At 36.9% G+C, this 22,835-nt stretch overlaps 1 pseudogene; it reads right to left on the bottom strand.

Moving 5' to 3' along the window:
• Nucleotides 1–311: 311 nt before the first annotated feature.
• On the bottom strand, nt 312–22,517 carry LOC149253229 (protein trichome birefringence-like 11; annotated as a pseudogene).
• Between the last annotated feature and the right edge of the window lie 318 nt (nt 22,518–22,835).

Here is a 22,835-nt window from a genome sequence, read left to right as displayed (position 1 = left end):
GTGAATTATATAGGAGCCATGATCTCTGAGGATATGGCCCAACTTTAAAGCATATATTGCATGAAGGGTCATGATTTTCCACTTACAGATAGGTCATGTTTTTCCATTCTACCACTATTGCAAATTATTATTTCGTTCTCCAAAAGAATGTCCCCCGGATCACGGGGCATGTGTTAAGTAAAAGAAACTCTTATCATCAGATTTTTTTGTTGTTTATGAAATTAATTTAACAATCCACCTCCCATTTTGTGGGGTGTGGTATCAGGGAAACAAATTTTACACCATCCAGAAATGTAGGTTACTCAATAATGTTATCCCTTGTTCATTAATGTGCTCATATCTATTTCATATCCATTGGCAAGCAGGTATCCATAAAGAAGATGATTTCATGTATCCAAGACACCGGGTAGACACCAGTGGCTGCAATATTTCTTGAGGAGTGGATCTAGTCCATGCCCATTCCCCAGATAGTACAATGAGGAATGACCATCCTTTCTAAATTTGATCAAATATGTTATGTTTAATGATTACACATTCTTCTTGCCATTGAGTTGTCTGATTGTTTCAGACATGATTTGGTTACTTACTGGCTCCCATTGAAACCAAGTAGAAATAAACTCTATCCAAGTTTCCTTATGACACTTCCGTCTAGTTTTCCTGGACCCTCCTATGCATTTTAAGATGTTTAAATACACATATATGAGATTAAGCTTTTAAATACAAGTATACCCTTAAAAATCTTCAAATCCTACCATTTAAGAGGAAAGCATGTTGCAATATTTGAGTCAAGAACTTGTGACCAATTCAAATTCAAAATCACATAGAAGAATTGTTCTATTTTCGTTTTTCACATCTAGTACAAAGATGTTTCATCCTATGAATTGAAAGCATTTGCCATGGACCAGTGATGCCAAAATTATTTGTAGTGAACAGGAGCATAGCTATGCAAAATAGATGGGTTTTTTCAGATTTGACATGTTGGAGAAACCATTCAACCCATGTCTTCATTAATCTCTGGAGTGTGGTTTCGACATCCATCTTCATGTCCACTGTATTTCCCTCTTGGAAATAACAACCCCTATAAAAAAACTTCTGTCAAAACATTACATTCCTTAAACTTGCATGGTTTTTTTATCCTCAAAAATGAAATATCAAAAACCATACATACCCTTTAATTGTATTTCCATAGTTCCACCAGTGTCCTATGTTGAACATGAGCACATCCCCATTAGACCATGAATGTGAAGTATAATCTAGGGTGTCGACTATCAGCGTTGTTTATACCTCATGAGGAACTCCTCTAGGTGGGCGGCCTTGGAAAACTAGAAATGGTGCCCTATAATACTCTATTGTACAATTGTAATCTACAAATCTGAAGGACATAAATCCCTTGTATTTTTTTATTGGATTTCCATTGACTTCATAAATCTGTTTCTTGTTTGAAATTGCTTCTACAAACATGAAAATCAGAGACTCCCATTGGTTCCTCCCAGTGGAATCACCCACAAACACCACATGTATGTTGTAGATCCTCTTCAAGAAGCCGCTTATATTGAACCTAAAGTTCAATTGAAACTGGACATTAAATCTATTTAATGAATGTTGAGAAGAATATAAGTTCAGAAAAATAGAGAGACAAACAAATCAATGTTTTCAAAATTATAACCACTCAACATTTATCAACATTATGTACTGGTGCTAACCCTTTTTTCCCATTGAGCATTTTATGAACAATTATTAGATCAATGGCAGTCGGTAAACTAGGTGCAAGTTAGAGAAAGGAATAACCGTTGAGATCGGGTGCAAGTTCTGGGTGATTTCAATGGAATAGTGCACTCTATTCTAAAAGCTTAGCTAAAAAAAAGATAAATAGAAGATCCTTGTGTTCAGTGGTTTGTTGCACTTCAAAAACAAAAAGAATCATTTGTCCATAACTTCTAAAATCACCTATATCCCAGAAAGAAAAAAAAAATGATATTTTTACTTTGAGCTAGCAAAACTCAGAGCTTCAACCAACAAAGCTTGGCTTGCTAAACATCCTGAAATCCCAAGAGAAGCTTAGTCAATCCTAAAATCCTTGGATTATCAAAATATTTACATTTTTCGTTTAGTGGGAAGGAAAATAACCACGTTATCACAGTGGCAAACAAAGCTTAGGGTTCAAATAAAACACCCACAATACTTCTATGGCTTAGCAGGTCACACCAGTGACTTACAAATAAAAGGGCTACAATAAGATTATTTCAGTCTAGAATTTCATTGAATTGGTAATTTTTGTAGAAATCAAACACGAGAAGGAAAGATTGTTATAATTGGTGTTGGCCTAATAGGGTTTTATAACCACTAGAGGTCTCTTAGGTGGATGAAAGTGGTCCACTGTTGCGGGTTCAGTATTCAAGGAAAATGGCCATTGGATCACTCTGTAAAACTATGTAACATGAATAAATAGAGCAAATTGACATATGCCTCACAAATTTAATAGAGTCCCTATGGAGAGTGGATCCATAGACAATTTAATGTTCAGAAAAGGGTATTAGAGGGTGGTTGATACATTGTTGCATAGAAAACAATAATTTCATTTTTTCCAAAATTACAATTTTTTTAAATTGCAATTTTGAAAAGTTCATAAAAGCAGAATGTTAAGCCTTAGTTACTAGATTTTGGATTGGATTTTACACTAAGGCTTACTGCGAGAAGCTCTACACTGAGCAAGGTAGTCATTTATGGTTGTGAATTTTATAGACAATGAAATTAACATGCTCAAATTCTTCGAGTCAGTTTCAACCACTGATGGGATCAATTGCTCGTGTCTGGAATACATTTCTCTAATGAAAAGCTTCATATAAACAACTAGAGGTGTTGCAAGAATAACGAGCAAGAACCCACAAAAATGCATGAGAGAAAAATTATTTGATTTCTAGTGATGTTGCAGGCGAGAAAATAAATCGCCATGATGATTGTTATAACATTGAAAGTAGAGAAGCTTTGAGCTTCTTATATTTCTTCACTTTCATCGGTGGAACAACGAATAGGGTGTAGGAATATCAGGGAAGTCATGCACACAATGCCCGGTGAGCATGAGCACAAAAGATGTGATGAAAATTGGCCTGACCATTTTCAAGAAGAGAAGCCTATCAGTTTAATTATTGAAATTATATTTTTATATAAATAAATATAATGTTTAAATCTTTTGAAATATTAATATTAAAATTACAATTATAAAAAAAAATTGCAAGGTGATAATTTTATAGTTAGTACAACCAACATTGCCTCTCCAATGAACCTCGAGAGCAAGGGAGGTCAATTCGGCATTAAATTCCATTCCGTGGATATAAAGTTTTTTCTCTCTTCCATTGTAAACTTTTGTACAAAAAAGCGGTCCTTTGGACGAGCAAAAAGAACAGGCCAGTGTCATGGAATACAAAATTGGTTATCAATAAGATAAAAATTTGGTGCTAAAAGGTGAGGACGAATTCTTTATTTGGTCTATAAACGTTACAATCATTTACCGCGTGATGCTAAGTTCCAAGGGGAATATCTTGATATATAATTGAACTGGCGGGCTACTCTGACAGAGTTTTGAGAATCGCCTGGATACACTCGTGTCGCAACTTTTACCATATGGCATTTTGGAGCTTAATATGTTCAGGGAATATAACGATAGGTGTTTATTAAATCAATGGAATTGGGTGTTATGATTTTTTTGGGGGGAATTTTGTGGATTTTAAATTTAAATTAAATATTTTAATTTATAATTAAATTTAATTATTTAAATTCATCGTTTTGGAAGAATTCGTACAATATTTAAATTATATAAAATTAATAATTAAAGATTAATTTTTTTATCAACTTAATTAGAAAATAATATATATATATATATATATATATATATGTTAGGATATTCCGACACATAGGATATAGTTAAGTTCAACTTGGTCTAGTATAGAGTTAGGTTAGAGTTAGGTAAAGTGTGTTTCTTTACCGTTGTACATTTTGTAACTTACAATCCGACGGTCACGATATGTAGTGATCCGACGGTTCACTCTCACCTCGGTATTACCAACACTTGATCCGTGGCTTGACACCCGATTGGTCCATGAGTTCTATTTAAAGCGCATGGAGGGTCATTGTTCGGGTAATCCGTGCATGAGAGAAGCTTATGTAAATTTTCATTCTTTGATTAATAAATTGCCTGTAGTACCCACGTTGGGACAGGCCGTGGACTGTTTCCCTCCTTGCACTCTGAGGGTTTTAACCACGTCAAAAATACTGGTGTATTGATTTGAGATCTGGTTGTGAGCGGTGTCCTTTTGGTATTCTTTCTGTGGAACTTACCCTGTAAATTCCTACATGGTATCAAAGCTATTTGAGGGCCGCGTCCGTTGGTGATCCAAATCTGAAGCCGGTAGAACTGCATGCGGCTGTCGTTTCCTAGATCTGCTGTTTCTGACTGCTTTCGGGCCGAGAGGACTGCTCTGTTGCGTTCGGAGCATCTGTTCCAGTGAGGAACCCCTTTCGTTTCACGCGAAAAGGTTTCCGGTAGCCCTAGCTGCGTCATTTTTCAGATCTGGAGGTATACAGTGTTTCTTTTGCATTTTACTGTTATTTTCTCTCTGCTTATTTCGGTCTTAGTTTATTTAGCCTTTTTTTTAAACCGGATCTATACCTTTCATTTCTGCGTATGCTCTTTGCCCTGTGACTCTGTGCGATCTGGGCAAATCAGAAACAGAAAGGAAGGATTTTTCTCATGCGTATGCTCTTTTCCCTGCACTTTAGTGTGATCTCGGAAAATCAGAAACATTGAGAAATTTAGTTTTTCGGCTAAAGCTAACTTTGAGATTTTTTTTTTTTTTTTAATTTCTGGTTTTTTGGCTAAAGCTAACTTCGAGCCGCAAGGTTCGTTTTTCTTTGCATATTCGTGTTGGGTTTTGTGTTTTGTGTTTTGTAGGGAAAAAGAGCTTTCTCAAGGCAAGCACGCAAACCAAGGCCCCCCCCCCCCCCCCCTCTCTCTCTCTCTCTCTCTCAATTTTTTTGTATAGATCAATTGGTTCAAAGCTATTTTAAGAGAGTAGAGGTCTTGGATTCAAGTCTCCATTTTGTGGGGGCGGATTTTTTCATTCCCGCACATTCGCGCACTTTGCCGGCAACTTCAACAATTTTTTTCAAAAAGCCATAACTTCTTCATCCGGAAGCCTTTTTCAGAGCCGTTTTTTTTTAAACCACCTATTTTTTCGAGATCTATCCGTTGGAACACTTACTTTCAGCATCTTCAGCTTCAATTTTTTTTAAAATGGAAAGTTCATGCCAAGTCATTCTTGACAGCACTAACTACTTCCAATGGGTAGAATACATGGAAGATTTACTTAGAAGTAAAGGTCTCTTCAGAATAGCCACAAACCAAGAGAAGAAACCAAAAGATGAAGACAAGGCGGAAAAATGGGAAAATAGACAAGATCAAGCACGTGGTTTGATAGGAATGTCTATTTCTCCTGATCTTAGATTCCACATTGCAGGACTTGAGACTCCTCATGAAGCATTAGAAAAACTTGCTAAAGTTTTTGGTATTAAAAATGAAATTAGAGCCCATCAACTTGAAAATGAGCTGCTTACTTTGGATCCTCATAATTTTTCTTGCATTAAAGATTTCTTGTCCAAATTCAAGACTCTTAAATATCTCTTGGAAGGTGTTAAAGTTAAGAAAGAAGATGGTAACCTTATTTATTCCATCCTTACTAAGTTGGGACCAGCCTACTCTGTATTTGTTTCCACTTTCCATTCTACAAGGGAAGCTTTCATTTGTCAAGGACAAGACTACAAGGCCCCTTCCTTTGACTCTTTTTGTGATTCCTTAATAAGAGAACAAGAAAAACTCTTACACCTTGGTCTTCTTAATCTTGGAAACTCTTCCACGAAAGCGTTAGCCGCCCAGCAGCAACCAAATTCAAAGAATCCTAAGAAGTCATATCCTCAAAAGAATGGTCCTAAACCATCTCAGCCTCAAAATGAAAGATCATTTCAGCAAAATGATAAGACCAATAAAAACAAATGGAAGAAGACTGATAGACATTGTAACTTTTGTAATCGAGATGGCCACTTAGAATCTAAATGCTTTAAGAAGATGGAAGCCTTGGAAGCCGCAATGAAGAAACATAACATCCATGTGGAGCCTACTTCAACTTCAACTTCCGGAATGGCACTTTCTGCATGTCATTGTCAATCATCTCAGTCTGGTTATGCATTAAATGTATCTTCTTCTTCTTCTCATTCTCATGAGTGGCTCATTGATTCTGGAGCCTCTTGTCACATGGCCAAAAACCAAGCCATGTTTTCTTCTTTAAATGATTGTAACACCAAAAATATATATATTGGTGATGATAGATCTCTTAATGTTGTAGGGACTGGAACTGTTCATCTAGACAATGGTCAGTTTAATGATGTATTATGTGTTCCAACCTTATCCTGCAACCTTTTATCTGTCTATCAGATAACTCACTCAGGTGAAGGTAAAATTGTTGAATTTTCACCTCATGATGTTGTAATCAAGGATCTAAAAGATCCTAAACAGATTCTAGCTACTGGTCTTGCTGATGATTCCAAAAGGTTGTATAAGTTTCACAACTTTGGGTCATCCAATCTTCCCTCAGTATTTGTTGCTCATAATGATGAAGTGAGCAAACTTTGGCATGAGCGATTTGGTCACTTAAACTATCGCTCCCTTCAGCATCTATGTAAAGAAAATATGGTGACAGGTCTTCCTATGGTATCTTGCAGAGATGGTGTTTGTTCCGGATGTGTACTCGGAAAACATCATCGGGACAGTTTTGACAAACGTGCCTCTTGGCACGCCTCAGCCCCTTTACAGCTTGTGCACAGTGATTTATGTGGTCCTCTTCCTGTTGCTTCATTCTCTGGCTACAAGTACTTCTTAACTTTCATTGATGATTTCTCCAGACGCACTTGGGTATACTTCTTAAAACTCAAGAGCGAAGTATTTAACACTTTTTTGGCCTTCAAAGCCTTTGTTGAAAAACAATCTGGACATCAAATTCTTAAGCTAAGAACTGATAATGGTGGAGAATATGTTAAAAACACATTCATCAACTTTTGCACCGAAAATGGAATTCAAATGCAACATACTGTTCCATACACTCCACAACAAAATGGTGTAGCTGAAAAGAAAAATCGCACCTTAAAGGAAATGGCTAATTGTATGCTGCAATCTAAAGGACTCAGTCTTAGTTTTTGGGCCGAAGCAATTAATTGTGCAAATTATATAATCAATCGCACTCCTACTAAGGTTCTAGAGAATATCACTCCAGAAGAAGCTTGGAGTTCCATTAAACCAGATGTAAGTCACTTTCGTGTGTTTGGAAGTGAAGCATGGGCCCATATTCCAGATGAAAAGCATAAAGCTTTAGAACCTAAGAGTGAGAAATGTACTTTTGTTGGATATTCTGAAGATGTAAAAGGTTATAGACTTATTCCATTTAAATCCAAAAATGTTATCATTAGAAGAGATGTAAAATTTGATGAAAATAAATCGGCCTGCGAGCCTAGTCCGGCGGATGTGCCACCTCTTCCTATCTCTTCTACTTTTGAAAACCTTTCTTCTTCAGATGATGAAAGCGAGGATGATAATCCTCCCCCACCTTCTCAGGATCCTCAACTTCCAAGATGGGTCTGTGCTACTCGGGATGCAGCAGGTGATCTTGTCGGTGATCCTACAGATCAGCGACGTACACATTCTCAGTTTGAAAGAGCCTCTTCTTTACTGGCTCAAGCTCCAGTAAATCATGATCCTGACACTTTTGCAGAAGCTTCAGGCCATCCACATTGGGAAGCAGCTATGAATGAAGAATATCATTCATTAATGACAAATGATACATGGGATCTTGTTCCTCTACCAAAGGGACGCAAACTTGTTAGATGTAAATGGGTTTACAGAACCAAGTATGGACCAGATGGGAAAGTTGATAAACATAAAGCTCGTCTCGTTGCTAAGGGCTTTTCACAGGTTGAAGGCATTGACTACACTGAAACCTTCTCCCCTGTTGCCAAAATGAACTCTATCCGCCTTGTTCTTTCCCTTGTTGCCTCTTTAAAATGGGAAGTCCATCAGATGGATGTTAAATCTGCCTTCTTGCATGGGGACTTGCAGGAAGAAATCTATATGGAACAACCCATTGGCTTCATACAAACAGACTCCAGCCTTGTTTGTCGACTTAAGAAATCCCTTTATGGCCTCAAGCAAGCTCCTCGGGCTTGGTATGCCAAAATGGATAACTTTCTTTTAGAATCTGGCTTTTCTAGGTGTCATTCTGACAATACTGTCTACACCAAGAAAGTGGGCAACTCTCTTATCATCCTTGTTCTTTATGTTGATGATCTTATTCTTACTGGTAGTGATCCCAACCTTATAAACCATGTGAAGTCCAGCCTTAAAAAGAAATTTGAAATGACAGACTTAGGACATTTACACTATTTTCTCGGTCTTCAAGTCTTGCAATCCCAAGAGGGTATCTTCCTTTCTTCGTCATTTTCACATGGAAGACTGTAAGCCAGCCCCTTCTCCCTTTCAGTCTGGAGTCAAACTTTCAGTCTCTTGTACTTCTCCTGAAGTTGATGCTACCTTATACCGTCAACTTGTCGGAAAACTCTTGTATTTAACCCATACTCTTCCTGATCTTTCCTTTGCTGTTGGCCTTGTTGCTCGTTTTATGCAAAACCCTCGTGAAAGTCATTGGAAAGCAGCTAAAAGAATACTTCGTTATGTTCGAGGTACAGTACAGTTTGGGATTCATTACAGTGCCAAAGCAGCTCCTCTGTTAGTTGGTTTCACTGATTCTGATTGGGCTGGTGACCCTGATGATCGGAAGTCTACTGCCGGTTATGTCTTCACTCTTGGTTCAGGACCTATTACATGGGCTTGTAAGAAACAGGCTGCCATTTCTCTTTCGTCAGCAGAAGCAGAGTATCGTGGTGCCGTGGAAGCTAGTAAGGAAGCCTTGTTGCTTCGTCAGATCCTATCAGAGTTTGGCTTTGAGCAGCAGCATCCAACCACACTTTGGTGTGATAATCAAAGTGCCATTCAGCTATGCAAAGATCCAGTCCAGCATCAGCGCAGCAAACACATTGAACTACACATGCACTTCATCAGAAAGCTCATTCATGACCATGTTCTTGAAGTGCAATATTGTCCAACAGATGATCAGGTTGCAGACATCTTCACAAAGGATCTCACAGAGGCGAAGTTCACTAAACTTTGATATATGCTTGGAGTTCAGGAAGTTGTCACTAAGGGGGGATAGGCTCTAGTGCCTCCTTCCTTCTCCTATTGTGTCATATTTGTAAATCCTTCAATCCTATCCCAAGTTGTTCTTAAGGGAGGATGTTAGGATATTCCGACACATAGGATATAGTTAAGTTCAACTTGGTCTAGTATAGAGTTAGGTTAGAGTTAGGTAAAGTGTGTTTCTTTACCGTTGTACATTTTGTAACTTACAATCCGACGGTCATGATATGTAGTGATCCGACGGTTCACTCTTACCTCGGTATTACCGACACTTGATCCGTGGCTTGACACCCGATTGGTCCATGAGTTCTATTTAAAGCGCATGGAGGGTCATTGTTCGGGTAATCCGTGCATGAGAGAAGCTTATGTAAATTTTCATTCTTTGATTAATAAATTGTCTGTAGTACCCACGTTGGGACAGGCCGTGGACTGTTTCCCTCCTTGCACTCTGAGGGTTTTAACCACGTCAAAAATACTGGTGTATTGATTTGAGATTTGGTTGTGAGCGGTGTCCTTTTGGTATTCTTTCTGTGGAACTTACCCTGTAAATTCCTACAATATATATATATATATATATATATATATATATATATATATATATATATATATGGAACATTTAATTTGGATTTTACAATTTTAACGATGATCAACATGACAAATGTTTATTCAACCTCACAGTTTTAGTTATAATCATACAATTTAGCTTACTCTAATTCTAGAAGGGTCCAACCACTCAAACTATGGATTGTTATGTAGATTGTTGTTCAAATCCCGATCAGAGAAAAATAGAACACAAAAATTCTGAAGCAATCTTTGTCATCAACATAACCTGATTGTAGGTTATATTCGAGTCAATGGAAAGATAAGCACCCAAGGTCAACCATTGAATTTGAAATTGGACCCTTTGATCCAACGAACCCTGGCCCCATATGGGGATGTTGTACGAGTTCTCTATCATGGTTTTCTCCAATTTCCGGAAGTCTTCTGATATATCATAATGGAGCTCAGTGTGAACCTAAAGCTTTATTTGCATACGTCATTGAGATTGTGTTGGGTTCGTATAATACTAGTGATTACCCCATTACTATTGTAGTTATACCCCTTATTAATATTGTTGTGCCCCTATTGCCCCCATATTGTTATTAATGTGCCCCATAGAATCCCTCTATTGTTATTTTTGTGGCTTTATATTATTATTGTTAGGTCGGCTGGATTATATTGTGACTCCTTAGACTCCTATATATAGAAAGGAGGTTTTGGCATTTGAATCATCCAAGAATTGTTCATTTATGTAATGAAAAGGAGGTTGTCCCCTAGAAGAGGCTGAATTCTAAGGCGCTGATCTATCTTTTCTATCTTTTCTTGAGCTGGTTTCATAACATTTGGTATCAGAGCTTTGGATTCTAGGGTTTCGCTGCTCCAAACAGGTCATCGTGGAATTTTTGCTATAACTTTTTTTATGTGACGTTTCAGAAGTCGCAAAAAAACCCATTTGAGAAGAAATCGCGCTGAACCTTGGGTTCGAATTTCAGAGCTTTTCGCGTGATATTTGCGTAGATATGATCTGAGGAAGTTGGTCTTTTTGCAGACTCCTGAATTACATTCAAAACAGGTGACCTGGGGAAAATCATCATAACTTTCTCTTTGGGGATCAGATTGAAATTTCGCAAGAAGGTACAGAAAGAGGACAGACTGTAGTTTCTTGTATGCATGTTTTAGATCCAAAGGTCGAAACAGTGGCTCGTGGCACGTCGTACAAGTTCCCTCTACTGAACTAGTCTATAAGCAAGTCAATGTGGGAGATTTCACATAACTTTTCCATGGAGAATCCAATTTGGGTCAGACTTGTGGAATTGGAAAGAGGACACAGAGGGCTACTACAGCTCACAAATTCATAACTATATGATTGGAAAGTACAGAGATACATCAGTGGCAATATCGAGCTCCTACAAAGTGAAAAAAGGTGTGTATATTTTCTTAAATTTTTGCTTAAGCTTGGTTTGAAAATTTATTTTGAAGGAATTCAAAGGGCATAGTAGAGCATTATTATCGGTAACTGATGCCCCGAGGAAAGAAAATGCAAACACCTAGTAAGGAACCTGAAAGCTCTAGCATGACTCATGAAGAAGAGGAAGAAATGCAACATGATATATCAAAATTACAAGACCAAGTGCAACAACTGTCCCTTGCACAAAAAGGAACAGAATCTAAGATGGATGGTTTAAAGAAAGATGTAGAAGCTAAGATGAATGGTTTAAAGAAAGGTGTAGAAGCTAAGATGGATTGTTTAAAGAAAGGCGTAGAAGCTAAGATGATTGACGTGGAAGCTAAGATGGATGATTTGAAGATAGATTTGAAGACAGACATGGACGAATTGAAGATAAATATGAATAAGTTGCTACAAGAAATGGTCCCTAAGGTGAAAGGGTACTAAAGGAAACTCATGATGAGAAAAAAAGAAATGTTAATCATGATTCCATAGACGCTAATGTTGGATCGAAGACTCACCATATTCCAAAAATCGATATGAGGAAGTTTGATGGCAAGGATCCTGCCACATGGATATTACAGATGGAGCAATTCTTCGATCTCAATAATGTGCAAAACACACAAAAGGTACGTATGGCAACTTTATATTTGGAACCAAATCAGTTTGTATGGTATCAATGGCTTTGCTCTCGTAAACATTTATCACTTGGGAAATTTTTACGGAAGAATTGATAGCACATTATGAGGATACAAAAAGCAACACTTTTTTTAGCCAATTGATAAGTCTCAAAAAAAAGGGTTCAATAATGGAGCACATTGAGGAGTTCCAAAAATTGAACATAAGGGTAAAAGATATTCCAGAGGAGCATAGGATTGATGTGTTCATAGGGTCTTTAAAGATAATATCCAACATGATGTTCGCCTTTGGAACCTGATTCATTAGAGAAGGCATTCAGGTTAGCAAGAAAAATGGAAAGCAAAATTATGGCAACCAGGAAGCATACCACTCACAACTATAAAGACGGAAGTGTTGTTGCCCCTAGTCTTCCACAACCTATAAGGTTGACACCACAAAAATTGGAAGAAAAAAGAGCAAAAGGGCTTTGTTACAGTTGTGATAGCAAATACACTAAAGGTCATAAGTGTGCTGAGAAGAAATTATTCTACATAGATTGTGAAGAGGAAGAAGAAAAGGAGCAAGAAAGGTCAAAAGAAGAGGATATACTCCAGGAACAAAGCCTAGATGAAGAACAAATAAATCCGACCATATCTTGTAATGCATTGGCGGGAATTACCACTCCTCAAACCATCAAGATAGAAGGACAAATCAAGAAGAAAAAGGTAATAGTGTTGATTGATTCAGGAAGCACCCACAATTTTATTCATTGTAAGGTAGCAAAAGAATTGAATTGCTTCCTATATCCAGCACCAGTGTCAAGTGATGATTGCAAATGGAGGAACAATAAATTGCTTGGAAAGTGCCATAATATCAAGCTATCCATGGAGAATATGTATTGACTAGCCCAATGCTTTCCATTCCAATGGGAGGTGTTGATGTTGTACTAGGAGTCCAATGGCTACAATCCTTGGGTACAATAGCTTTTAATTTTCAAGAACTTTTCATCAAATTTTCTACGGAAGGAAAGGAAGTTGAATTAAGGGGTATTGCAGGGAAACCAGGAAAGATAATCAGCTCTAATGGTATGACAAAGCTTCTAAAAAAGGAGCAAAGAGGTGTAATTGCACAATTATGTTCGCTAGATGTTTCCACATCGGAATCATCTATTTCTCCAGATCTCCAAAAAGTCCTGGACAATCATTCCAAGGTATTTGAGACTCCCAAAGGTCTCCCACCTATGCGTGATCATGATCATGCTATTCATCTGATTCCAGGAAGTGTTCCTCCAAACATCAGGCCGTACAGATATCCCTATGTCCAAAAGAGTGAAATTGAACGTATGGTTGCAGAAATGCTAGAGGCTGGTATAATTCAACCGAGTCAAAGTTCTTTCTCTGCTCCAGTAGTATTGGTGCACAAGAAGGATGGATCATGGTGCATGTGTCCGGATTATAGGGAGCTCAACAAGCTCACTATTAAAGATAAGTTCCCCATTCCTGTCATTGATGAATTACTGGATGAATTGCATGGATCAATTTACTTCACCAAGTTGGATCTTCGTTCAGGATATCATCAAATCAGAATGAAGACTGAAGACATTCCAAAAACAACATTTAGAACTCATGAGGGTCATTATGAATTTTTGGTCATGCCTTTTGGCCTTACCAATGCACCTTCAACATTTCAAGGTTTGATGAATTCAATTTTCAAACCATTCCTTAGAAAATTTGTGTTAGTATTTTTTGATGATATACTAATCTACAACAAGTCTTGGAAGGATCATGTTGAACATGTTGACAAGGTGCTACAACTATTGAAGGAGAAACAATTATATGCAAAAAGATCCAAATGTTTCTTTGGAGTCCAGGAGGTGGAATATTTGGGTCATATTGTATCTCATGAAGGAGTTAAGGTAGACCCTAGCAAAATTAAAGCCATTAAGGAATGGAAAATCCCCACATCCATAAAGCATCTGCGAGGATTTCTTGGGTTGACAGGGTATTATCGCAAGTTTGTTAAGAATTATGGGAGAATAGCAGCACCTCTAACAACATTATTGAAGAAAGATGCATTTTCATGGACTTCGGAAGCAACAAAGGCCTTTGAACATCTTAAAGAGGCAATGTGCCAAGCACCGGTCTTAGCTACACCGGACTTCACAAAAACCTTTATTGTGGAATGTGATGCTTCAGGAAATGGAATTGGTGTTGTTCTAATGCAAGATGAAAGACCCATTGCTTTTGAAAGTCGTCCAATCAAGGGAAAGTTTTTAAGCAAAGCTATTTATGAGAAGGAAATGTTGGCAATACTCCATGCACTTAAGAAATGGCGACCCTACCTAATGGGAAGACACTTCAAGGTAAAAACGGATCATGATAGCCTTAAATACTTTTTAGAACAAAGATTATCCTCTGAAGAGCAACAAAAGTGGGTCACAAAGATGTTGGGTTATGACTTTGAAATCATCTACAAAAAGGGAAGCAAAATGTGGTGGCAGATGCACTCTCAAGAAAGGATGAGGATGTGGAAGCATTGTTGTGCGCCATTTCTATTATCCAACCAGATTGGATAAATGAAGCAAGGGAGGAATGGAAGAATGACGAAGAAGTGTGGGCACTTATTCGAAAGTTACAACAAGATTCCAGTATGTCTGATACATTTAGCTGGCAAAATGATTCGTTATGGTACAAAGATCGCTTATACCTCTGTAAGAATTCCCAGCTAAAACAAAAGATTCTTATGGAATTGCACACTTCTCCCTTAGGAGGGCACTCAGGATTTTTAAAAACTTACCACAGGGTTAAGAAGGAATTTTTTTGGGATGGCCTTAAATCAGATATTCAAAAGTTTGTGGCGGAATGTTTGGTTTGCCAACAAAATAAAGTTGAAACAATTAAGACACCGGGTCTATTACAACCTTTATCCATTCCAAGCCAACGTTGGGAGGAGGTTTCAATGGATTTTATCACAGGTTTACCCAAGTCTGAGGGAAAGAGTGTCATCATGGTGGTAGTTGACAGACTTACCAAGTATGCACACTTTTGTGCATTATCACATCCATTTAAAGCCAGTACAGTTTCTACTGCATTTATGGAAACAATTCAAAAGCTACATGGAAACCCAAAGATTATTGTAAGTGACAGAGATCCCATTTTCACTGGAAATTTTTGGACAAAATTATTTTCTTGTCTTGGTACTCAGTTAGCTCATAGCTCATCTTATCATCCTCAATCTGATGGGCAAACTGAGATAGTAAACAAATGTTTGGAAGGATATCTTCGTTGCTTTGTATCTGATAAACAGACACAATGGGTCAAATGGTTGCCTCTGGCTGAATGGTGGTATAACACTTCCTTCCATACAGCAACAAAAATGACCCCATTTATGGCACTTTATGGGTATCAACCACCATCCATCACATCATATTTAAGAGAAAATTCTAAGGTTCAGGCAGTGGAACATCACATCGAACATCAACAACAAGTCCTCCAACTCTTAAAGGATAACCTCGTGTTGGCACATAATAGAATGAAACAACAGGCAGATCAACATCGCAGTGAAAGAAGTTTTGATGTAGGTGATTGGGTATTCCTACGGCTACAACCATATAAGCAAATGTCCCTCAAGCAAGCTAAGAAGGATAATAAATTATCACCAAAGTATTATGGTCCGTACAAGGTGTTGCAAAAGATTGGTACTATGGCATACAAATTGGAGCTTCCTGCAGCTTCTCGATTGCACCCAGTTTTCCATGTTTCATGTTTAAAGAAGGTTATAGGCGACAAGCTCCCAGTTCAAACAATATTGCCAGAACTTGACGAGGAAGGAAAAATTATATTGGAACCAGAAGCAGTCACAGAAACAAGAACTCGACAGCTACGAAATCGATCAATTTCAGAGTATCTTATCAAGTGGAAGAACTTATCCGCTGAAGATTCCACATGGGAGGATGAGAATTTTATGCAGAAGTATCCAGAACTACTCAAGCGTTGAGGACAACACTTTTTTGAAGGAGAGGGGCATGTTGGGTCCCTATAATACTAGTGATTACCCCATTACTATTGTAGTTATACCCCTTATTAATATTGTTGTGCCCCTATTGCCCCCATATTGTTATTACTGTGCCCCATAGAATCCCTCTATTGTTATTTTTGTGGCTTTATATTATTATTGTTAGGTCGGCTGGATTATATTGTGACTCCTTAGACTCCTATATATAGAAAGGAGGTTTTGTCATTTGAATCATCCAAGAATTGTTCATTTATGTAATGAAAAGGAGGTTGCCCCCTCGAAGAGGCTGAATTCTAAGGCGTTGATCTATCTTTTCTATCTTTTCTTGAGCTGGTTTCATAATAGATTGATAGTAGAAAATAATTTCTTCATCGATTTCTTCAATGGTATATGTTTCTTTCCCAACTACTGTGTCCCTTACGATATTGGTGCAGTTACGAGGAATCAATTATTTTTCAAGCATGTAATTGTGTCTGCCTCAAGAAAGCTTGGATGAATGCAAGAGCCTCTGCTTGTCCAACTACTATTACGCAGCTGAGTTTTATTGGCAATCCTCTGGATCTTGTTTGCATTACGAAGAGATTTTGTCTATGAGAATCATCTAGGATCGAACCTAGGTAGCATTCATAAAGGTCATGGATGATTCAGCCTAGGCAACAGAAAAACTTGGAGGTATTGTTTCTGGAAGCAGGTAGAGAACATCGTCCGCATCAGTTTGGGGGCTTGTTTTTTGTTTATAATAATATTTTATTTTCTCTTTACCCTACAGTGACGCAAGAAAAGGATGAGAAAGGCGGCGACACCCAAAGGCGACGACTGATTGTTGAAGACACTAGAAATCTATTGGAATAGAAATATGTGGAGACCACGATCAGGCAGCGTGGGGAAGGGTCACAACTGAGAATAAATGTCTTTCACACACCACGAGACATATGTCATCACAGGACAAAAAGGGTAGATGAAGGTTGGGCTCACCATTTTCAAGAAGAGGCGCCTATTGGCTTAAATATAATTTTGTATATAAATGTATAATGAATGTTTGATATAATTTTATCAATAATCAAGTTGTGTATAAAATCAATCAAACAATAGATCTCATTGACAACAACTTTTTACATAGCTTGTGCCACATTAATAAGTTAATTGGACAAACACAATTACCATACCACATATGAACATAACTACATGTTGTTGGTAATATCTTTAATAATCATCTCGTTGCAAAGTAGAGTGTTATTAATGTGTACATTAATAATTATCCTCTACTTGCATATATGTATATGCAATCTAACTTATAGAAGAAGTCGTCCTTTTGGGACATTTTTCTATTTAATTTTAACTAAAATCCAACATAGATTTTTAAAAACTTAGGTTTAAGGTGTTTAATATGTAGAATTTGAGTGTCACGAGGGTGTTTCAGGGTGTTGAATCTATTTATGCATTCAAAAAAACATTTTAAACAACAAAAATCACATTCTTTATTGAAATTATTTTGTCAAATTTCAGTGAAAAATCTTATTCCATCCATAAGTTATACTACACATATATATAAACAAAGAATGCGTAAAAGTGCAAGCATGTCGCATTATATAATGCAACGGTCAATTTTCTTGTTATTTTAATTGTGAGTAGTTTTTAAGTGTGACTTTTTGAAAAGTTTTCCGATCTAATTTGTTTAGAATCTGGGAGGGATTCATTGAAATCAAAAGTTTTACTGGTGAATTCTTCACAATCGAAGTGTCCAAGGGGTTTTCAAGGGCCTGAAACGATATATCCAGCGAAAAAATTAGTTTAACCAACACAAATAAAGATTTGGACACAATTTGTTTTGCCGGATTCCGACCAAAAATCCGCCAAAAACTCTAGAAAGTTGCACTTAAAGACTACTTTTAATTGTAATTTTTATTAATATAAAGTTGTATTTTTTTTTATTGCTTTTGACTCTAATTTTAATTATATTTAAACTAAGCGAGAGTAGGTACATTGTATCCCTTGTTAAAATTTGAGAGCTAGTTCATATCTTTCAAAGTTTACTAATTAAACTAAGTGGCAGGGAACGCTAGCTATCTGGCCTTGTTGTGAGGCTGCGAGGGTGCTCTCTAAATTTGAAAATGATGTTGAATAGATTAGTTTAACTATTTGATGGTTTTTGTTTGTGGATTTTGTTTAAATTTATGAGAAAATTGTTGAAATTATAATTTTGAATTGTACTTGAGTATAATTTGAGTGTTTTTAAAGAGTGAAAAAATATATATATTAAAACTATATTATAAATAATTTAAAAGTACTTTTTTTATAAAATTATATTATAAAGAGTAGAAAAAGAAAAATATATTTTCAAATGAAAAAAGTAAAAATCAAATAACCAAATTGGGCACATAGACAAATATAAATCTCATTAAAACACAGTGCGCTGAGACCCCGAGATCATGTAAGAATTAAAACACAATCAACTTAGACCCCAAGATCATGTTAGATTGCAATATAATTTTCAAATTTAAAAAAAAATCAAATAGCTAAGTTGGGAAAATACACAAATCTAGATCTCATTAAAACATAGCTAGCTGAGACCCCAAGCTCACGTAAGAATTAAAACACAGCAAGCTCAGACCCCGATATCATGTCATATTGCAATGTAATTAAGGACATCTTGTTGTAGAAACTCAAAAGAACATATGCACGTAAGTTTTCATAGCATAAGCGAGATACGACCCACCAGAAAATGATAAAACTCAAACAAGAGGCCATATATGAAATCAATTCTTAAGGGTCATGCACTAATCCAATCATTAGCTTAATGCATGGCCATGGTGATGTATGCCATGGATGAGGCTTTTACATTCCCGATTACTTCAGTGAATTTTCCGGTGTCTAGATTTCTGACGGATGTGACTTGCTAGTTGTAGATGGGACGATGACTAGTTGTTCGAGGGATGGGGAAAAATGTTCAATTAAGCCAAGTTACTGTTGAATTAACTCACCCATCTATCCTTTTGGATCTCGCGTCTTACTCTGACACCTCGGCTCTCATCCATGTCAAGCAGTAACTGGAGCGCTCCCTGTTGAGCAAAGAGCAGGAGTGTAATTCGTTGTGAACGAAAATTTAGTACCAACATAAAAGATCCGTAGAGGGCATGAGTGGAAATTTCTTGTGTTAGTCTATCCAATACATTGCACGCCCAGGTCACAAGTAATTTTCTCACAAACTAACCATTAAGAAAAGCTTCCCTTTTTTATGTGGTCATGCCTGCTTATTTGTGCAAGACCTTGAGAGTTAGTAAACAATAAACACCAAATAACAAAGTATTAAGATCACATTTTTTATGTGCAGACATTTAAGGTTGTCGCTTAATTCATATTTTTATATTGTTGTTCGCATGGTTTTCCATATCCCATGCAAAATACTCTAATGGTTTGCCATATTAATGATGATAAATTAGTAATGTAGTGTAACCATTGGCATATTTTCTTGGTATTTTTATCGGTTCAATTTTTCTAGAAATCAAACAATAATTTTTTTGAAACTGTGTTAAATTATTATTATTTTAAAAATTTTTTTGTGTAATAAATTAATACACAGGGCCAAATTAATGAACATTGGTATTTATTTACAGAACGAACTTTCAATAATCCAATATAGGTGTTTCGAACTCATTATGCATCAGAATTTGGGAGAAGTTGAATTATTGGATAAAATAACCACACTCAAAAATCTTAATTGAAAACTTTATTGCCTCTCAAAAATGTTAAACCTTACCAATAATCTATTTCTTTGTCCCTATATGTATTTCAACTCTTGTATATTCTAATTGTTTTGTATGTATTACAAACTCCTCAATTCTACCCTTATTGCTCCTCAAGATTTTTGTTTATTATCACCCATATCAAAGCCATTTTTACTAGTTTTACTTGCCATCCTTCAAATTTGGGAACAAGCAAACTCTTCATGAAAACAATTTCAAGGTCATACACAGTCTTATTTTTATAATGTCTCAGTAACTACAAAAAGAAAAGAAACAACAAATTATACACAATGGTGAAAGTATTAACAGGGTGTATTTCCATATTGGAGTATAAGTTTAAAAAAAATAAATATTGAAGTCGAGGTTTACCATGATCACAGTGAGTTGAATTGTCTTGCATTCTAAAATTGCAATTCCTTGTAATATTATGATAAGTATAATTGTTAAAGTGCCCAAGTTGTCATAATAATTGTCCATAACTACATTTCTCACCTTCAACAATATTATTCTTTTACCTATGTAAATGTGTATCTAAATCATTTGCATTAATAGAAACTAAAATTATAGAAAGAAGGGTTTACCATGAATATTTTCATATTTATAAATGGTTTAAACTTTCCTTTGTTGTACTCATATATTTTTTTAGTAAGTCGTGGGACATAATGTCCTGTATAAACAAACAAATTAAGATTTTTTAACATTAATTGTAAAGTTGAAAACAGAATGGGAAGTGTGAATTATTGTTCCCAATTATATCAGATAAATCCAATCAAAATTTTGTGTTTTGCGCTGGCACTTTAAAATTTTGTCATCCACTTTAATTTGATGATTAAAGACTGAGGTAGACAACATTTTACAATAATTAAATTTTTATTATTTCAAGATTTTACATTTTAATTCAGAATTTCAAGATTTTTGTCTATTATCACCCATATCAATGCCATGCCCTGCTCCTAATTTAAAGCGACTCCTCACCTGTATAGCTCTCGCCAGTAAAATACAATTTCATGTTTATACTGAGGAAACCTTTCAAACTAGTTGATTGGAAAAGGAGGAAAAGATATAATTATGATCAATGTATTTTTGCAATAACTTTATATAACTAAGTAGATGGATAAAAATACCAGTTAGTTTGTCTCCAATATCTTTTAAATTTGAGCTCGTGTTTGTATAAGAATATCCCACTCTAGCGAGAGACTCCATAAAAAGTAAATTGGCCGCTGCTATTTTTTAATTTACCCAAACGAATGGTTATGTGAACGAACAATATAACAAGGTAAGACCTAGGAGAGAGGCGCATGCCGAGCGGGGATGAGAGGCGAAGGCAACCAACCAGGTCGCCGCAGTTTAGGTAGCCACAGCCATGCTCATAACCAATCATTGATAAGCAAGTAAACCGAAGAACCAATGCATGTTTTTGTGCTCGTTTTCACCAAGTTTCAAGCTGCTGCTTAGTCTGAATATCCATGCATGTTTTCTGCTCGACGTGCTTCATCCCATCGCCACCTGATGGCATTTTGTTTCAATAGACATTCATGCTAGCCCATAGGCTAACACGCATACTCCCTCTCTTCACTGGCCTATTGTCCATTGAAGCCATTATATAACCAATTCTATGGTAGGGGAGTAAAGTTTCGGCTAGCCTTTCTTCCATCCCTACACGCCCGGATGCAGAGCTGAGGTTTCTCTCTCTAATTATTGTTTTCACCCACTCATTTGGTGTCCCATGCTTTGTTTCCAAATCTTTTGGTTGTCAGGTTTGCTGGAGGATAATCGACGCTCTCCCCTCGGCATGCGCCTAGTAAGAGGTCAGTTACTCTGTCCTTTACATCCTTTGTTATTCTGTATCTATTTAGCTTATGGAATGTAGTTTTTATCTTTGAATTATAGAGGTTGCACAGTTTCAGTGAGTTTTTGCTGTCTGAAAATCTTTTTCTATGGTGCTTTACAATATAAAGATGGGAAGAGAGTCTGAATTAATTACGGGCCATTTTTAATATTTTATATGTTTTAGAATCCAGAACTTTCAACATGGCTTAAGATTCTCTATTCAGAGTCTGTTTATCTCTGCATGTTTTTAAGTTTGTCTGCTGTGGTTTGGGAGTATTCAGAATGTTTTGGGCAATCATACACAATTTGAAGAAGTTTATAGTAATTCATAAACCCTGTACAGACTTTCGATTCAAAATAGGAGCCTGGTGGTGTATTGTTGAGATATACTGTTGTTGTTTAGTTTGCCAAGACTCGTCATCCATTTAAAAATATACAAGGAGCTGGTATGTTTCATGAGTTTCATCCTGTAGCTGACTCTCTCATCCTCTGTAGGGTCCAAGACTCCCATGGACTGTAGCCAGTAGTTTTTTCCACCAATCGGAGTCCCTGGTTTTCTGGACCGGAAAACTTTTTTCACGGGACCAGAATTTAATAGTCTAATCCGGAATGGAATTTCAAATCTCATAGGGATTTGGGATTTATCCTTTAGATGACGTGTCTCGTACCTGAGGGAATAAACAATTTAGGATTATCCCTTTTCAGTCAATCGCCTTAAGCAGTGTCGTCATCCATAGTTATTATCTCTGGCCAAAATGTTGTTTTCTATTTCCGCGCCTCCCTTGAAATCTGGAACCATCGTTCCTGAGTGTTCTTGGCGCCAGCTCCAGTGTCAGAAGTGACTTAATTTCCCGCGTTTGGAAGTACCTCATCTAGGGTTTACGTTCAGAGATCGGTCAGATGCTGATTAAATTCTGGTACAAAAATCCTGATTCGGAAATCTAACTAGGACAAAGGTACTTTCTGCTAAGCCAGGGAGAAGGTTTTGGAGGCGCATGGACGGTGGGTGAGATGCGTCGGCCACGGAGGCCATGGTCTGGGTTGCAATTCAGGCCGAGAAGGAATGGGGGGATGCCACGTTGTCTGGTGGTTGGCAATCAACTATGGATGACGTGGTTGTCAAACCTTCAATGTTTGTTGCTGTCAGGGAGAGGGAAGGGTTACATAAAGAGAAACCTTCTCGGGAGGTCAATTGGAAAGGTGTTTCTCAACAAAAGGAAAAGATATTGCGCGAACACGCAAACCGCTATAACAAGGCCCGGAACCTTGTCAAAACCACCCCCCCGCCTACTGCAATAAAATTGGATAGCGTTCACCTGACTGAAAGAATCGAAAGTCTACAGGACCTTGC

The sequence above is a fragment of the Pinus tabuliformis genome, chromosome 7, assembly GCF_031772625.1.
Source record: "Pinus tabuliformis cultivar Carrire ecotype Pingquan chromosome 7, CPIR1, whole genome shotgun sequence".
NCBI classification, from domain to species: Eukaryota; Viridiplantae; Streptophyta; class Pinopsida; order Pinales; family Pinaceae; genus Pinus; species Pinus tabuliformis.
The sequence above is the reverse complement of the archived record's forward strand: the minus strand, read 5'-3'. Positions and strand labels throughout refer to the sequence as shown.